This window comes from Xiphophorus hellerii, chromosome 5, assembly GCF_003331165.1.
Source record: "Xiphophorus hellerii strain 12219 chromosome 5, Xiphophorus_hellerii-4.1, whole genome shotgun sequence".
NCBI classification, from domain to species: domain Eukaryota; kingdom Metazoa; phylum Chordata; class Actinopteri; order Cyprinodontiformes; family Poeciliidae; genus Xiphophorus; species Xiphophorus hellerii.
In genome coordinates, this window is record NC_045676.1 from 11,214,701 (window position 1) to 11,233,933 (window position 19,233).

Here is a 19,233-nt window from a genome sequence, read left to right on the forward strand (position 1 = left end):
ACAAGTGCATAAAAAAACATTTTCAGTTTTTGTAATGTCCAAAACACAACTGGTAAACAGACAATGTATTCAAGAAAGATTTTGGTCGATTATGTTGTGCATTTACTCAACCCGTCTTTTATTATTATTATTATTATTATTATTATTATTATTATTATTATTATTATTATAAATATACACATCTGGGGTTATCATCCTGAAAAGTGGAGCTCTACAAAAATGACTTTTAAGCCTCCTTCTGTGAACTCACTAAATCACCAGCTGTGTACAGCCACTCACAACTTCAACAGCATTGTGAAATGTCTGCTGGTGGCAGATTTAGACTGTAAAAAGAAAAAGTATGAAGGAAATAAAGTACTTTACGATGTTGTTTCTGGTGAACAGCTTACTTATACACAGTGATAAAACAAAGGAGCTGACTGTACACTCAGAAAACAGCAACACCACACAAGCCCCTACCAACACTTAGCTTGGTCTCTATGCTCGCAAGGACACGATCCTGTGTGGACTGGAGAACATTCACAATCAACTCTCAGTTGTTTGTGTTATATAGTCATTCCACCGTGGAGAACTGAATTATTTAAATAGGTAAATAGCACAAAATCAACATGAGATCCATGCCTGTAAAGAGCGTATATAAAGATGTGAGTTGAACTGTTGAATCTTGAGTCTTGATCTCAAATCATTTCCTACAGCACTACTTCAGGCATGTCAGTGTAACAGAAATCACATTGTCCAAATCAACAGGGAAAACTGATTAAAATTTTATGAATCATGATGCTGATGATGACACAAATAATTTTATTAACGAAACATGCCTACTTAAATTAGAATGTTTTTAATCTAAACTCATAAAACATGCTGTTGCTCCTTTCATTCTGTTAACTCACTACTAATCTATTCACTTTTTTGCATTTAATCCCCAAATACTTTAAGACAGCTTCGTTCTGTGTGCAAGAATTCAGTGCCTTTACAATCGATGAGAGAAAGTTCACAAATATCGCAATCGGTCACAGACAGTTCACAGACTGAGAGGTGATTTCATAATCACAAAATTCCCCAGGTGAAAAATGGCTGCATTGTGAAATCACACATCTCTGGAACAACTATAAAAACAGCCAGATTTCGCTGTCTGCCTCATTGGCTCTGTAAGTGACTGCATAGACAGAACATCATGATTCCTGTTGTGTGTGCCGTCATTTTTCTTTGTTTGTTACCTGTGAGCCGTTCAGCTCCTTTGACCTGCGAAGAGTCTGTGCGGCCCTTAGATCGACTGGACACTCGCCGTCTGGAGGGGAAGTGGGCTTTGGTGGCGGGCAGTCTGAGCCACCCCCCGTTTCTGGAGCGCTTCAAGCAGAGAGACAGCGCCTCCATAAACTTCGCCAGCACCACCAGTGACACCAGCATCTCCTACACTCGCAGCATCCGGTTGCACGGCAACTGCACATACAGCTCCATCAACATCACCCTGGAAGGCAGCAGCTTCACCTTCGATGGGACAGACAAAAGCAACCTGAGCGCCTCTTACATCCACACATCCTGTCGTGACTGCCTGCTGATGCGCATGGATGCGGAGTTGGGGAAGAGGGTTCACTTCTACCTGTTCAGCAGGAGGAGGCAGCTGGAGCAGGAGGAGCTGGAGGAGTTCAAAGCTCAGGTGGAGTGTCTGAATATGCCTCCACCTGCTATGATGGACCCCACTAAGGAGCTGTGTCCAGACAAATGATGATGCCAGAAAACAGAATTGCAGAAAAATTAAAGATTAAAGAAACTCTCAAAACAATCTGTAACAAACACACAGAAAGACTTGATTTCTTGTTCTTGATTTAATCCTTGAAAGTAAAAGTTGAAAACCCGACACTTGTGGAACATTGTAATGCAGATCCTTCATCTGTTGTTGAACTTTAAATAAATGTTGACTTTTATGATGGAAGTCTGAGAAGCATTGGTTCATTTATAAATGGGACAAAAGCAATAAAAGACATGAGTGGTTTTCTGTCTCCCTCTCGGTATTTGGATAAATTGACCTTCACTAAAGAGGCTTAGTCATTCTCAACCAAGACTAAACTTCAACAGTGTGTAAAGGATTTGACTGGAACTTGTTTTAAAAAGATTAATAATTTCTGTATATAGAATTTCAACTACTTCAATGGCACAAAAAGCTCAAGTACTCAACGTCCCTGTAGGAATTTAGCTATGATACTTTGCTGATATTATACAACCCCTTACAGAACCATTCATACCCTTTGACCTTTTCAGTATTTTAAACAACCACAAAATTTAATGTGTTTTATCAGAATATCTTGAGATGGACAAACAAAAAGTAACAGGTTATTTATTAGGTAACCCTAATAAATAAAAAAGCTAAGCTGCTAGCATGGTGTGCATTTGTGGTTTGCCTCCTTTAAAGTGGATGCCAGATATTTGTACTGTATCCTCCCGTGAGTGGCTGAAAAACTTGAGACACCCACTAAAGTTATAACTTCCTATTTTAAAAGTTCAGACACCAAACATATATATATAGTATATCAAGATATTATGACTTAATACATACAGTGAAAACCATCTCAGCACCACCACAGAAGCTACCACTTGCAGTTTTTCTTATCTCTCCTTTTGAGATACATATAACCAATCGGCAGTGGGGGAAATGACTCGTGCTTTGCCAACACTAGCCCAAATGACTCTGATCCAGCCAATCGTGTGCCAAGTAGCATTCATTTCAGATTCCCAAACTGCATTTTCTTTTGAATATTTTAGATGTGCTCTACAAAAATAAATCTGTGAGTAAGCACATTTTCTGTGAATAATTTGGAGTTATGTTCCACAGAAAAATCTGCAAATAGGTGAATCTGTAAATACCGAACCAAATAGGTGGGTGTCCACCATACTCTGAAACCCCTATAAACATCAAGTCTGATCAATTGCCTGGCAGTCCACCTCAAATGATAGCCAAGAATTTTATGGTTAATCTGGAGGAGCTGCAGAAATCCACAGCTCAAATAGACTAATCTGTTGATAGAACAACTAATAGTATTTGCTGTGGCCTATACAGATCTGCCCATTATGAAAATTATTCTTAGTAGTTTATCAAAAGCCATGTTTTCTGATCATATTGACAATAATCTACCTTTCTGGCCTTACATTCAAGATTCGATTAGTAGTAAACACTAACACTGAACATATTTCCAAAAATTATTACTTTGAATCATGGTGGAAGTAGCATCATGCCCTGGGCTCAATTTCTGCACCCTTCCCCTTTTTATGAACATGGAAACTGATCAGAGCTGGAATGAAGGATGGAGCTAAACACAGGGCAATGCTGAAGAATTTCGCAGTAGACTTGATACTGGGACAGAGCCTCACCAACAGGACTGCAACACTAAGCACACAGCTAGAACATCAAGGGTATAATTTATAGCAAAGTATATTAATGATAAAATTTCTCAATCAAAGCCCAGGCCTAAATCCAATATTTTCTCCATTTGGTGAAGTGTTGGTTTGTAAACCACTTTACCCATTTCAGGTGTTTGTTCTTCAAAAGTACATTTCCAGTTTCAAATTTTAATAACTTGACTTTTTGACTTTGTGCTCTGATAGTACACTTAGAAATTTAGCCAGGAGGTGAAACCTGTGGTTTTAAGCTATGTCAGCTCCATGTGCTTTCATGATTTCTGTGGCGTCTTTGTGGTGCTTCATGATTGACTGTTGACCTGTGTGGGGCTTACCTCTCACCCACTGACCCCTCCTCACAGAGGGGAAAAGCAGCTAGTAAATTTCCAGTGTAAACAATTAACTGTGTAGCTAAAAGTCCATCATTTCATAATCACAGAATGCACAGCAGATAAACCATTTCTGTTTGCTGGTATTTTTAGAATTGTGAAACAGCAAGTTTCTGAGGTATATAATCGAAAAGGTCACAATGGTCAGAAACGGTTACTGAACCTTTAGGAAATGAGGAATTTATCCAACACGGTCATGTTGGCAGTAGCTGCCGCCGTTCTTCTCCTCAGTTTGGCATCTGTGAGCTGTTCTGTTCCCCTGGCCTGTGAAGATCTGCTCCAGCCTTTAGGTCAGCCTCACCTTCGGGGTTTAGAGGGCAGAAGGACGATGGTTGCCGGCAGTATCAGCCACCTGCCCTTCATGGAGCTACTGAGAAGCAGAGACAGCGCCACTGCTGAGTTTTCCAACAACGGCGATGAGAGCAGCATCTTCTTCAGACGCAGCGGCCGTTCAAATGGCAACTGCTACTACGCGTCCTACAATGTCACCTTGGAGGGCAGCAGCTTCACCCTGGATGACCTCAATATCACCACAACCTTTGTCCACACTTCCTGTCACGACTGCATCCTGCTGAAATTTGATGTGGAGTCAGGAAAGCGACAACATTTCTATCTGTTCAGCAAGAGGAGACAGTTGGAGGAGATGGAGATTGAAGAGTTCAGAGCTCAGGCGAAGTGTCTGAACATACCTCCACCTGTTGTGATGGACCCCACCAAGGAGCTGTGCCCAGAACAGCACACCACCAATCAAAAAGAGGACAAAACAGAAGCAAAAAGTAATTGAATAATGTATCTTTAATTGCTGAAAACATTTTGTTATGTAGTAAGCATCTGTTTGCAAAGTTGTTGGTATTAAAAGAGTCTGTAAAAGAGTTTTACCATGAATTTATCCGTTTCACTTATGGATTCACAACTTCCAAGTTAAGAGTACTTTCAGTGACGAAAATGTATTTATCAGTGATTATGAATTTGCTTTGTAACTGTCTTTTACTGATCTAAGAATATCTCATGATGCTCTTTCACTCCCCACCTTTATTTCTGGGATTCTATTTTGTGCAAAGAACGTCACTGAAGTAAATGTAGATTCTCATAAAAGTTCTTATAAAAAAATACAAGAAACAGCTTGTTTGTAATGGAACCTTCTCTTTTGATTATCATCATTATTATGAAACAGCACGTTCTGTACAAATGCAAAACTCCTGTCAAGAATAATATTAGATACTCAATTAAAAAGAACAATCTGGACTCCTCAAACATCTGCCAAAATAGGAAAAAACATATTTGCAATCTGTACCTCAAAGAAGTGATTTGGTAGCAGTCAGTCAGCTACTGGCATAATTTTGATTGTGTTTGATTCCAGTTTTTAAAAGAATTACGAGAAAATGGATAGGTTTCCTTGCATAGACCAGACTTTTAAACACAATACAGAGAACTTTTTAAAAAGGTTATGTGCACGTCTTTGGACCTACCATTCAACGATCTTAATCTCAAACAGATTTTTTTTCTGTCCGTAACCAGTTTTTATGTCTGTTCTGTGTTTTTTTTACTAGATTTCAGACTTGGTGGTTCTTGGGTTGTTGTTGAACTAACTGGTTTTTTAAGTTGATACATATAAACATGTCTGAAACTTGGACACTGTTGGGTATCAAACAGTACGATGATCTAAAACGCACATCAACACTGGTTTTAGAATGGATAAAGTTGGCAAACATCAAGCCTTTGGATTGGTGCTGATGTCAACTTTGTTAAAAAGTTGTGAACTATGCTTAAAAGCTGGGACTATACCATGAAACCAATAAGTCTAAATGAACTCTATCTCTATTGCCAGAAGGAACAGTCAAACATCCAGCTGGCATCAAGCCAGAAGCTTTTGTTGGCAGCAAAAAGTGCGTGGGTAAGCTGTAACTTGCTTAGGGACATTTAATCATATTAGTTGGCTTTTATGGATATATTTGAGCCTGTCATATATTTTTGAACATTTGAGGATTAGAAAAAAAAAATACAACTGATTCAATAAATTAGAATATTAATGAAAAGTCGGTTACCAGTAACTCCATCACCAAGTGAAACACATTAAACACTAATGTTTTAACTTTTTTTTTTTACCCCTCCAGGGGGTCTTTTTGTGGGCTCTAGTGTCCCTTATATGATAGTAAACTGACAGGAAACGGGGAAGGAGAGGGGGGAAGACATGCGGCAAATGTCGTCGGGTCCGGGAGTCGAACCCGCGAACCCTCCAAATACGGGTCGCGCTAACCGCTACGCCACCACGGCACGCCCCTTAACATTTTTTTCCTCTTAATCATAATGATTTTCTAACAGCTAATGAAGACACGACATTTAAGATAATATTACCTCAGATCAATAAAAAAACTAGTTAAAAACTGAAATTTTTAATTGAAAAAAATTATCTTTTGTTTTTTTCAAAACATAATTTGAATTTGACAAACAGGACTCATTTGTGTGTATTCTAATTTATTGAATACTACTGCAAATTCAGACTTTTTAACTCAGGCCTTTTTAAGATTCATTGAAGTTTGTTGTAGCTTCATTTTATTCCCCTGAAAAACTGCTGCAATGCATCCTTAAAGGTCCCAAATCAATGTCCTTCTTGCCTATGATAAGTGGTTAATTTCATTAGAATAGCACCAATTGTGTCAGATTGCTTATAGTGGGGCAGCAAACTCTAGAGAAAACTTTATCATCCTGAATATGATCAAATGGCTTGGAGCCCCAAACCATCAGTATGCCTCATCTCTAAATATTTCAGGAGAAAGCAACATGCTTTGTTATATTAATACCCTGCTGCAGGATCTTTGGTGGCATCTGTCTGAATTGTCATTTGGGACATTTTCCACACATGTCTTGGACAGCTCAATTGCATCATAAAAATATTTTGGCATTGCAATGTTTTTAAAATTTTATCGACTCACTCGAGGGGACAGATTCAGTCCTGGGTTGATTTTACACGGCAGGGTTGTGTTATGGGTTTGGTTGAGATGTGAAGGGAAGTACATTAAAACATCTGAATTTAGAGTACAGACAGATGTAAGTTTTATTAAAGCCCAAGAGTTACCAATGGCAAAGAATCTAACAAAAACCAGAGAAACATGACATATCATTAGGTTTAACTAACTCTGTACACAGAAAAAGCTTGACTAAATTAATATGCAATATTGATTTTTACTTTTGCTACAATTTTGTGTGACTGGAGATATTTCATTCAGTAAAGTAACTGAATAACACACTACTCTTCAGTCCTGTGAACCATCACAGGATACTGCTTTCCTCCTAGAATCAATATTACAGTTATGAATTAATATTATCTGAGAAATAATTGTACAATTATAGTGGCTGCATCAGAGTTTGTTAAACAGAGAAAGACAGAGCATTTCTAGGTATACACTCTTTAATTATGATGGATTATCTGTCATGTTTTCCAATTTTATGTTTTGTGATTTGAATGTCCTGTGAACTTTATGACATTTGTTATTTTTATATTGTATTACACTTTGGGGCTTTATCTGTGAAAAGTGCTTTGGAAATAAATCATTCGTCCTGGCATGTTTTTTCACTCATATTTTAATCTACGAGTTCATTAACACTCATTTCCATCCACACATTCTCTTTCAGATTTGGCAGAAACTGTTTTGTCTTCACATCCCATAAAATTAGGAAGCTCTGTAAAATGAAACAAATAAGTGTCCAATCCCAGTCTGAGGCAGTATTATAATTTTTTTATCTAACATATCTAACTTTGAATAAACATTTTTTACATCCCCTACTTCTGTGAATCCCGAGTTTGTACTCAGGGAACAGATAACTTACTCACTGCTCCACTTTGTTCCTATTAAAAGACTAATTTCCCTAAAAACAAAACATGATGCACAAAATTAGCTCTGTTGTGATCATGTGCCTGATGAGAGAAGTGGATTAGAAGCAAAAGTGCTCCAGTAATATCAAAAATGTGTCTTGCACTTACAAAACTTCAAGTTTAGGTCAGAAAACAATAGGAATTTTAATAACAGTTCTATTTCTACATCACGCCAAGAAGGAAAACCTTGAGACAGCTGCTTCAGATGGCTGGAAACTGGTCAAAACTCAGGTTTTCTTCAAGAAAAACACAACAACAAAAAAAAGGAAAAACTCAATTGTGATCAGATTATCTTCCCCAAGTGTGTATATGTACTTTGGTTTGTCCAATATGGATGTTAGCGCCTAGAGGCATTGAAATGGGGAGGACATTTCAATGTACTTATTTGGTTGTCATTTGTGCCCTGAATATGTTTTCTATTGCTTTTGTGGTTGTTCTTTCAATCCATGTATTGAGAAAATGTTCCTGGATTGTTGCTGAAAATAGGGACACCAGAAGATGTGTTTGCTGTCCGTCACACAGTCACACAGTGCCCACGTTGGGCTACGTGCAAATTATTCTGTGACATATTTCCCTTTGCTGGAGAGGATGTTGCCACCTTTAGCTATGATCAACCAGGGAATTTGAGGAAATTATGACTTCTCAAACTGGTGCCATTTTTGTAGATACTTATGTTAAGGAAACAAATATGAAAGGGAGAAAGCAGCAGTGTATGTGGGTAAGAAATTCAGGAGAGCTTGCCCAGGGAACTATTTATGCAAGAAGCACCTCTTATTGACAGAACACTATAATTAGAGTTAGATTGAACTCATGGGTGGCAAAGTCAGAGCTTTAACGCAGCCCACAAGAAATGAAACAAAGAGTAACATATTAGAGAAATGTTGATCACTAAGACAAGGCACAGGTGGGTCTAATTAACTGAATGTGGAACAGCTGTGGGGAAACATGCACTGAAGAGGTGAGAAGGAATGGAAATGACAGAGCACAAAGTAAACAGAGGGTTTCATGAAACAACAACTAAACAGAGCATGACCAAACACAAAGGTAACCAGAAAAAAACATTCTTTGGAAATACAAAGTAACACAAAAACTGAAGATAAAATAAACTAAGAAAACTCTTCAGTTATCTAACTCCTGATGAAGTTGCTAGGTTGAAGTAAATCATGTGTATATCTGAAAGTTGCCAAAGAGTGGAATACTAAAGAAGTACGATTGGGTAAAATGACTGATTTTTAGTTGTATTCTTCAGAAAATGTAAATGCTTCATAGCGATTGTCATATTTTAATACATTTTGTCTGTGTGTGTAAATTACAGAGAGCAGAGAGAATATGGGGTTATATTGTCAGAAGATTGGAGTTTGTCTCAGACTTAGATTTTTCCTTGCATCCAGCAGTGGATCAGCAGCTATCCCTCAGGAGTGGAGAGGCAGACCGTGTTATTCATGTCCAACAGTCACAGAGCATTCTGTATTTCACAATCAAAGATTAAATAGACAGAAAGAGGACTCTGCTCTTCAGATCTGCCAGTGTTGTGAAACAGAAGATCTCTGAAACATCTATAAAAACCAGCTTAGCTGCTTCAGCAATCTCAGTCTCACTTTGACACTACACCGACTTGCCTAGCAGAGAGTATATTCTATAATTCAAGGAAATGTATGCTCTGTGTGTCTTTGTACTCTTCTGCTGTGCGTCTGTGAGCCACTCAGCTCCAGCCCCCTGTGAGAACTTGCTTCGACCTGTGGAGAGCCTGAGTTTCCGTGATGTGGAGGGTAGATGGGCTTTAGTTTCAGTCAGCGCTGCTGTTCCAAAATACCTGGAAAAAATGAAGCTTTCAGACAGCGGAAGCGGCGTCTTTGCCAATTACACCGACAGCACGAAGATATCCTTCACACGCATCTCAAGCGTCGGTGACAGCTGCCAGTACATGCAGACGGACGTCACCCTGGACAGGAGTGGCCTCAGCGACCCTCAGTTAAACATCAGCATGACTCTGATCCAAAGCTCCTGTCAGGACTGTATAGTGGTGCGGTTAGACAAAAGCCCCGACCAGCCACTGCGTCTGTATCTGTTCAGCAGAAGGAGGGAGGTGGACGCGAAGGAGCTGGAGGAGTTCAAAGCCCAGGCAGAGTGCCTCAGCATGTCTGAAAATCATGTGATGGATCCCACCAAGGAGCTCTGTCCAGAACAGATATCCAGAAATCCAGCTGCTTCAACTGAAGCTGCAACTGAGGGACAAAATGCCTGAAACACCCCTGCTTCTACTGTCACTTAGCAAAGGCTAAGTCCAACTAATGTGTTTTGAACATTTATAGTGTAAAAAATTATAGAAAATTTGTAAATGACAGTGCCAGTGGATCAACCTTTTTGACGGTCAAGAAGATTGGATTGGATCCCTTTAAAGTAAATTTGCTATCTTCAATCTGTAAGCAACATGCCTTAAATACAACTTCAAGGTATCCAACTTTAACTACTTTAGTGTCTTCAGTGACACATTTGAATAAAAATATAGTCTGCCCAACTTATTAATAATCAAGTTTCATGATTTGATAAAGAGAATACCTGAATAGCAGTTGACCTGAAGGATTACTCAATAGTTCATGTACTATTTATTGTCTGAAGTTGAGCTGAATTGAATTGATTTTATTTGAATTGCATTTTAATGAACGTACAATATTGTTGTAAATATACCGGATTTAGCAAAATTCTAATTTCCATCCCTAGTCCCATGTATTAGGATCCTAACTTTCACAGAGATGGCTGTTGACAAAACTGAAATAAAACCCAGTTCATATAATCACATAAAATCTCATGAATCAGTGTTTAAATCTGAGCTGAGCAGCATCCTGACATGAAAACTATGTCACTGTAAAAAAGTGTGAACTTTGCACCTTTAACATGCCCCATTAATATTGGACTCATTAGAGCCCAGTATTAACGTCAGTTGTTTTTCATAGTAGTGTTAGTGAAAATGTAAAGACTTTTCACTGTTTAGTAACACAGCTAATCATGGTTGTTCATGTCAGGGTGAAATTTAAAACAAAATCTCTGGAAGAGACTCATAAGTCTGGACCTGCTATTGCATATTGATGAATAAACTTCTTCACTGCATCAATCTCTACTCTTCCCTTTTTTGAGCTATTATTCTAAGTTTTTCCCTGCATATGATGACGAAACACTGTAGATTTTATTAAGCTACAGATAAATTGCTCTTAAAATGTTCTTAGATGTCCGGCAGCGCAGACATGTTGGCTTCTGAACAAATAAACCTTTATGTAATTACTAATGACATTGAGACTATAGTTAAGGAAATAAAAATGATACATACATAAACATGAAAACATGCATGGTTTTGAATCTTTGGGCAGGTATTTAAAATATAAATAATAATTTAGCAGAAGTAATATTAACATTTTGAAGTGGACCAGTAAGTAGACCTTCCAACCTGAAACACTTTAAACTCATTACCGGTGATAAGTCATTACAACACCAATTTAAATTAATCAGTGTCTTCTCTGCATGTGGGTCAAAAAGCACAATTCAAACATGACATTTAGCAATTTCTCAAGCATTACTACAACTAATAATCTATCTCAACCTCCCTCTACAGATTCCACCAAATTAATTTGGAGGTTTTTGAGAGTTTATGAAAAAGCTACCAGGACTTTAAATGTATTGCTATTTATAAATAAACAAATAAGCTAAGAGAACAGAGGATTTAGGTATTTTCTTACCTTGACTGTACTGAGAAAAACTCAGCCTCACATGTACATAGCCTGAGTATGAACACATTCACACTTTAGATGTTTATTAATAAAACAGATGTAGCACAAAAAGGAAAATTATACATGCTTTTTATTCTTTTACACACAAAAATAGAACGTGAATGGATGCCTGATTTTTTTTATTGTTTTTATTTATTTATTTATTTTTTAATCCCTTTCACAAAGTTTGGATGTGTTGCATCAAATGCCAATCAGATACACAGACGTTTCTGGCTCTAATGTGACAAGATGTGTGAAAGGTCAAGGCTTTTGAATACTTTTGCTATTCTCTAGACTTCTTGTTCCCCAACATAAAGTTTATTACTGAGATCAAAGCAGTTTATAGTGATCATTCTCCTTTTTGAACAGATTGTGGGATAATGGGGCGTACCAAGGTTTCATCAGTTTGTACTTATCATGTCATAGAAGTCCAGTGTTTCCACATTTCAAACAAGTCCTGTTTCTGGTGAGTTTGAACTTTACAGACATGTTTGTTGTGCTGTCTATCGCTCTGCTCTGTTTGCTGTCTGTGAAGCAGCCTGCACAGAACCTTTGGATCAGTTGGACCCTTCTCACCTGCCGGGCAAATGGGCTTTGGCTTGAAGGCACTTTTAATAATTCAGCACATATCGAGTCGTTTAAACCTCAGCTTCGGCATTAACTTCTTCAACATTAGAACAACCTTCAATATGCCATATTCAAAGAGAAATCGTTTGGATAAACAATGCAAACATCGCACCTACAGCGTCACTGTGGAAGGAAGCACCCTCTGCTTTAATGCAGGGGATCAGTTGAACCTCACTGTGACTTTTATTTATACATCCTGTCCAGACTGCCTGGTGATGCGCTTTGACAACAAGTCAAAGAAAACAGAGTGCTTGTGGCTGTTCAGCAGCAGAAGGGAAGTGAACACGGAGCAGCTGGAGGAGTTCAAAGCTCAGGCAGTGTCTGAAAAAGCTTCCACCTGCTCTGCTGGATCACACACGGGAACTTTGTCAAGAACAAATGACAAAATGAAGACAAAAGATGAGCTTGAGACAGTCTAGAGCACATATGTCAAACTCCAGTCCTCAAGGGCCGGTGTCCTGCCGTTTTTAGATGTGCCACAGGTACAAAAGATTGGAGTGAAATGGCTTAATTACCTCCTCCTTGTGTAGATCAATTCCCCAGAGCCTTACTAATGACCTAATTGTTCTATTCAGATGTGGTGCAGCAGAGGCACATCTAAACGTTGCAGGACAGCGGTCCTTGAGGGCTGGAGTTTGACACCCCTGGTCTAGAGTGAGTTTTGTTGGACTGTCACATGGGGAAAAGAATATTTTCTTCATGTCTAAATCTTTACATTGTAGCTTTGCTCAGCAGGAAATAAGTTCAACATTTTCAATTCTTTAGCAAGAACGCAACCAAATTCTGACTGAAATTGTCTGACTAATCTATTAAAGGTTTGTATAATTTTTGTCTCTCCAAAATTGTCTCTGCCTCTTCAGTTTATGTCCTGGACCACATGAAGTCTGTTATTTTCCCTTATTTTATTTATTTATTTATTTTTTACATTTCCCAACATTTTCCTAAACAGCAACCTATATTTTAGAATTTTATGCAAATTAATTTCCCTGTTAAGGAATTTGTTAATCTTATATATATATATATATATATATATATATATATATATATATACTGTATATATATATATATATATATATATATATATATACTGTATATATATATGTAAATGTGTTTTGCTAAAACATACTTCCGTAAATCCACAAAGGAGGTGTTTAAGATTCTCTAAAAGGAGGCCGGGAAGATGACACAGCTGGTGGCACTGTTACAGAAAGTCCCAGGTTTGAATCCCAACCTGGGGCCTTTCTGCATGGAGCATGTTCTCTGAACATGTATGGGTTCTCTCCAGGTACTTTGGTTTCCTCTTACAGTCTACATACATGGCTGCTAGGTTAGTCAGTAACCCAGGGATGTGATTGTGTTGCCATATGATGGTTTGGTGACCTGTCCAGAGTGCAGCCCAGTGACTGGTGACCCCACACAGCCCTACAAAGACAAATGTATTCAATGGATAGACTCTCTGAAAAGTTGAAAAGAAAGAAAAATATAACACATTCATCACCAAATCAAGATTAATTTGGTTACTAACTACACTGCGACCTTTAGAAAGGAATGTGAACACCCAAAAGTTCATTATAAGGCACTTAAAATTAAGTTTATCCCAAGAAGGTAACCAGTCTTAACAAGGGAGTCATCACATTTCCTGAAAGCCTCAGTCTGAGGAACAAATGCAATGAATATGCTGAATGATGTGGCACTTACTTAAATAAAAGGTCATAGGCTTTTTTAATAACAGCAGACTTCATTTTAAAGAGAAAATAATTCAGCTTATTGTTTCTTTAAAGTAGCACATAAGGCAGATTCCTAAGTCTGACCAAAATTACACATTGTTTAAATCCTTCTTTATGTAGCCTGGTAATTTTCTAATAAATTAACAGGCCATTAATTTATAATGAATCCTCTTGGATTAGTATTCACTTGTTGTTATACTACACAAAACATATGTAATGATTTCAGCAATACATCTATTAAAGTTTCAGAAAATATTTCTTTCAAGAGATTTACATAAGAATACAAACAGTTTGACTCCTAGATTAAATTAAATTGCTGTTTTTTTCCCCCTTTGATAAACTCAATAAACATTGTAGATAGATTTATTTGCGCAAAGTGGTCTAGAGTGAGTTAGCAAGTGTAGCAAGTTGTTTGGAAGATTCCTGTGTAAAGTCGGTTTATTCCAGGAAAGAAAATGACTTACCAGAAAACATTTAAATGAATGATTTAAAACCAATAAATTGTCAAGTTTACGTTGATTTCACAATGATAGAATTCCCACTCCAGATAAGGGCTTAAGATCTGGTCCTGTGTTGCAACAATGGATTTTTTCAGGCAGGCTGAGGAATAAAACCACAGATTTTCTAACTGCTCTCCACTTTTGATGAGAAACAGAGAAGAAAAAAAAACACTGAGCTGAAAAACAAAAGAATCTGACATGTTTGCTGTGTGTGCCGTCACCATTTTGTGCTTGGTCTCTGTGAGCCATTCAACTCCTCTGCTCTGTGAAAAGTTGGTCCAGCCTCTGGAGGCTCTTGCTCCGCGTCATTTAGAGGGCAGATGGGCTTTAGTTGCTGGCAGTCTCAACCATTCACTATCGATGGGTGCCTTGAGATTAAGGGACAGCATCACCATGTACTTCTCCAACTCCAGGGACCCTTCCACTGTCTCCTACACCCAGATCAACCGCTTCGGGGATCGATGCCAGCACCTTCACTACAACATCTCAGTGGACGGCAGCTCCTTCTCCTTCGATGTGGGGAATCGTTTCGACCTCAACGGAAGTCTCCACTATACGTCGTGTCCAGACTGTCTGGTGATGCGCTGGGTAGTAAAGTCCAATAAGAGGCATTCTGTAGATCTGTACCTGCTGAGCAGGAGGAGGGAGGTGGACCTGAGGGAGATGGAGGAGTTCAGAGCTCAGCTGAAATGTTTTCAGCTGCCTGTGCCTGTTGTGATGGATCCGGGTGAGGAGCTTTGTCCAGAGCAGCCTGAGCGCTGATCAACAACAGCATGAGATGATGGTCTATCAAAAAGTTTCAGAGCACATTCATATGTGGAGTTAAAACTGTGTTTTTCCCCTTTTGAATTTAAATAAATTTACTAAAATAATTTATAATAATAAATAATAATTCTTTCAACTTGTTCTCCATTTTGTCATGATTCAATCACAAAACATGGGTAAAATAGGGGGACATCTAAAGAAATACAATGTTGTAAAGTTTAATATTTTGTGTCACTCACTTCAGAAAGTGAAACGTATATATTTCAAACATCTGTTGGACATAGAGTTAAATATTTAAAGTTTTTATTTCAACAGTCCAGTTCTATTTCTCTGCTTCACTGGAGGAAGGTGACATTTGTAGCCCATTTGAAGGATTCACTGGTGAGTAGTAGCTGTTGATGTGCTTACTTTGACAATACCTGTGGTTGATGAACCTCATCTTATCCCATTTTTTCCTTCCACTCAACTTTCTATGAATAAGACTGGATACAGCACACTGTAAACAACCTAGTCGGATTTCTTTAACCCACTAGTTTATGTGTATCCCACCTCCTTCCCATTGACCACTGTAGATAGAATTCTCCCCCATGACCCTGCATGGACAGACGGGCATAGAAAATGGATGGATGGATGTTGTCATAGCTCACCTCATAGATTTTTTTTTTTAAGGATCACCAGTAAAACACTAACTACCTCCTCTTTTCCTCCCAGATGTGAAATCTTCACTTCTCTCTAACGTATTGTTTCATTTACTTACACGCTCTGATATTGTTACGCACTAATTGGATTAGTACTTTACATTTTCAAATCCCCATAAGCCTTGAGTGCACGTGTTCCTGCGAACACACACTCCCTTTCTTTTCTGAGTATTAGTGGATGTGCATGCAGGGGGTGCAAGGAAGGTACACACACAATGGTAGGGAATACAAGTGCCGGAGAACAGAGTTGTGAGCATAAAGATTCGATTTGTGCTGATGATCTGAAGCAAGCGAAGAGTTTCAGGCGCTTGTTTCTGTCAGATAGAGGCAGCTGGAGGGCAGTTTGCTGACAGGTATGTGCAACTGAAATCTAGTATTCTTCTTTGCTTTGGTCTAATAGGAAATTACTGAACACAGATCTAATTTATGACTGCCAGAAAAATGTACTGTAGCACTGGAACTTAAGTCGAATGAGGCCAGTGTGTTTTGTTTTACAGTAGCTAAAATGAATAGAAAGACAATGAATTATAAATAGAATTGATTAAAACTATTCCATAGCAAGACTCTAGCAAGGGACAAACTAAATAGATTTTTCTTTTTACTGAATGGCCTTAGATAGTAAACTGCATTTGGACACAGCTCACCACAAAAAACTGTGACCATGTTTATTTCTGAGGGGCTTCTTGCGGCTGTGTTATTAATAATGAACGCGATTTTGCTGTTCTTTTGAAACAGTGGCTCTTGTTGCAGATAATGAGGAAAACATGGGCTCATTATGTAAAAGAGCTCTAATCCACTGACATTCTGCAACTCTACAAATGAGAGTTTTTGAGAACCTCCAACCCCCAGCTTCCTTTGTAGGAAATGAAACCAAATTGTGCATCTCACCAGGTGTATAATGCCTTTTGTTTCTTAAAGCAAATGAGAAGAAGGGAAATGACTCATTACAACATGCAAAGCTTTCACACTCCAAAGCAGGGAGATTATCATTAGCATGGCTCTATAATAACAGGCAGTTTGTTCTGCTGCTGTTCTGAGTACTAGTGTTTACAAAACTAGTCATACCCTTTGTGAACACATTTTGCATTTTATTTTTATTTGGATTTTATCGGACATACTAAAACAAAGTTTTCCACGATTGTGAAATTTCTTTCATTTAAAACTAAATAACAGAATCCTATGCAACAAACTGCTTTCACACTCACCTCACGTGAGTTTTATCTCAGTATTAATCCAGCCGCTCTATAAAGGACTCAGAGATTTTTTGGAAATGGTTACCAAGTCAACTGCATCATGAAAAGCAACACAGCAGGCAGATTAAGCTTTCAAACCTACCAACGCTGTTTGGGCAAGGAGAGCATTTTAATATCAGAATCAACCAAGAGAAAATCTGTGAAGAGAACAAACCAAAACAATGCCAACTTGAATTTTTTGGACTAGACGCAAAATGGCACGTGTGGCTAAAAACTAACACTGCACATCGCCATGAACATTCAGACCGCATGATGACCCATGTTAGAAGCAGGGTCAGGCTGGAAGATGGAGAGAACATGAGTCAAGCTGAATACAGTAATCCTGGAAGAAAGAAATACTGAGGCTTTGAGGTTCACCTTCAAACAGCAATCAGTCCTAAACATACAGCCAGTGGTACAATGCAATGATTTAGATCAAAGCTCAGGTGCATGTTACAATTGTCCAATCCAGGTACAAACATAAATTCAATTTATAATCTGTGGTTAGCCCTGAAAATTGACGTGTATACATGATTTCTATATATCTGACTGAGCTCAAATCGCATAAAATTTAAACTCAAAACCTGTTGCCTTTTCATGAAGATATATATCTGTTTCATAACATTTTATGTTGAAAACTGTAATTCAGAAGCAGACATTCATCTAGTACCACAACATATGTCAACTACCGAAATCCCTGAAAATTACATGTCTTATTGAAATTATACTAGGAATCAGACAATAGTTTCCTTTAGACTGAACATGAGTGACAAGAGCCCAATGTTTCCCCTTATTCCTCCTGAGTCTGAAACCAGCCAGTGTACATTTCATAATGGGCTCTGAATGGAGCACTCTGTGCACATAATAAGCTGCTTCTGGTCCTTCTCATTTCCAAAACAACAAAAATGCCTGTCATATAAAAGGACTCCAGGAAGTTGGACTTCGGTTTCAAGACTGGAAACCAACCTTGAAATGATGGTGGAGTGCTGTGTCTGCCACAGCAGGAAGTAGAGTGCTCAATTTCATCACCAATTGTCCAGAAACTGCACACACTTTAAACACACTCTGCAGCTGGTGAGTGGTGCATCGCTCTGTTGTGGATCTGCTTCTGCTGTTATTATTGTTGCCTCACTGTTCTCCATTCTTCCTGTCTCCCGCCCCTATGTTGGGCCTTATTATCGCCACTCAAAGGGCTGTATGTTATTTGTCCATCGTCCCAATTCATTATCTCCACTCAAAGGACAGTATGTTATTTGTCCATCGTCCCAATTCATCAAACCCTTGTCCCAAAAGCTGTGATCTACATGTCCCCTAATGATCAGTCCTGGCACCAGATAGAATCCAGACTTGTCTGACTGACTTTGCAAGTATTATCGTTTGTGGGAATTTGTTAGGATGCCAACTTTAAGTCTACATGTGTCTAAGCACAATTCATCATAAGGGATGAGTTTAAGGACAATAAAATGGCAAGTGTGTGTGTGTATGTTAAAGAAACAAGGGGGAGTGCGTGTGTGTTATCCTGAGCTATTCCCCAGCCTGTAAGATGATTACAGAAAGGTGTGCTCAGCAAAAAACTTTATTCGCTGCCTTGAAGCCAAAACCTTGTGAGGTGTTACTGCAACTCTCTTGTCAAGCGGGAGTGCTCTTTCTGCTGTGAAAAGAAGACATAACCATGGTTTATATGCTCAAGTCCAGTGCAAAGACGAAAAGTTTGTTTGTGAATCTCTACTGAGTTTATTGCCCTTAAAAGTCAGTCAGATGATGATTAAAAGAGCTACAACTGAGCTGTAGTTGAAAGATCGTAAGCTCATAATTTTAAATGGGACAATGCCATGCTCAAATTAGTAAAAAGATTACTTTATATTTGTAGTCCCCAGTAGTTCAGAAACAACCAAACACATGAGAATAAACACACAAACCATTGCAATCAATCGATTCACAACACCAATGAGATAAAAAGGAATCATGTTGAGAAGTAGTTATCGACATAGCAATTCAGGCACAGAGGAGTCTACATAACATTTGATTTATTAGTTGCTGTGCATAATTACAAATCTGACAGTCAACAAAGCAACTTCCACAGCACGACTTAGTTCTGAGGTAATGACATCTGATTAATCCTCGTTTACATACTAACTATTTAGCAACTGTTTGCTTGTTGAAATGTATTTATTGAAATTAGGTACACAAGGAACAAGTTGTTTGCACCAAAACATCAGTTCAGCCCCTGATAACATTCAATGTGAGGTATGTTGTTAAAATGCCAG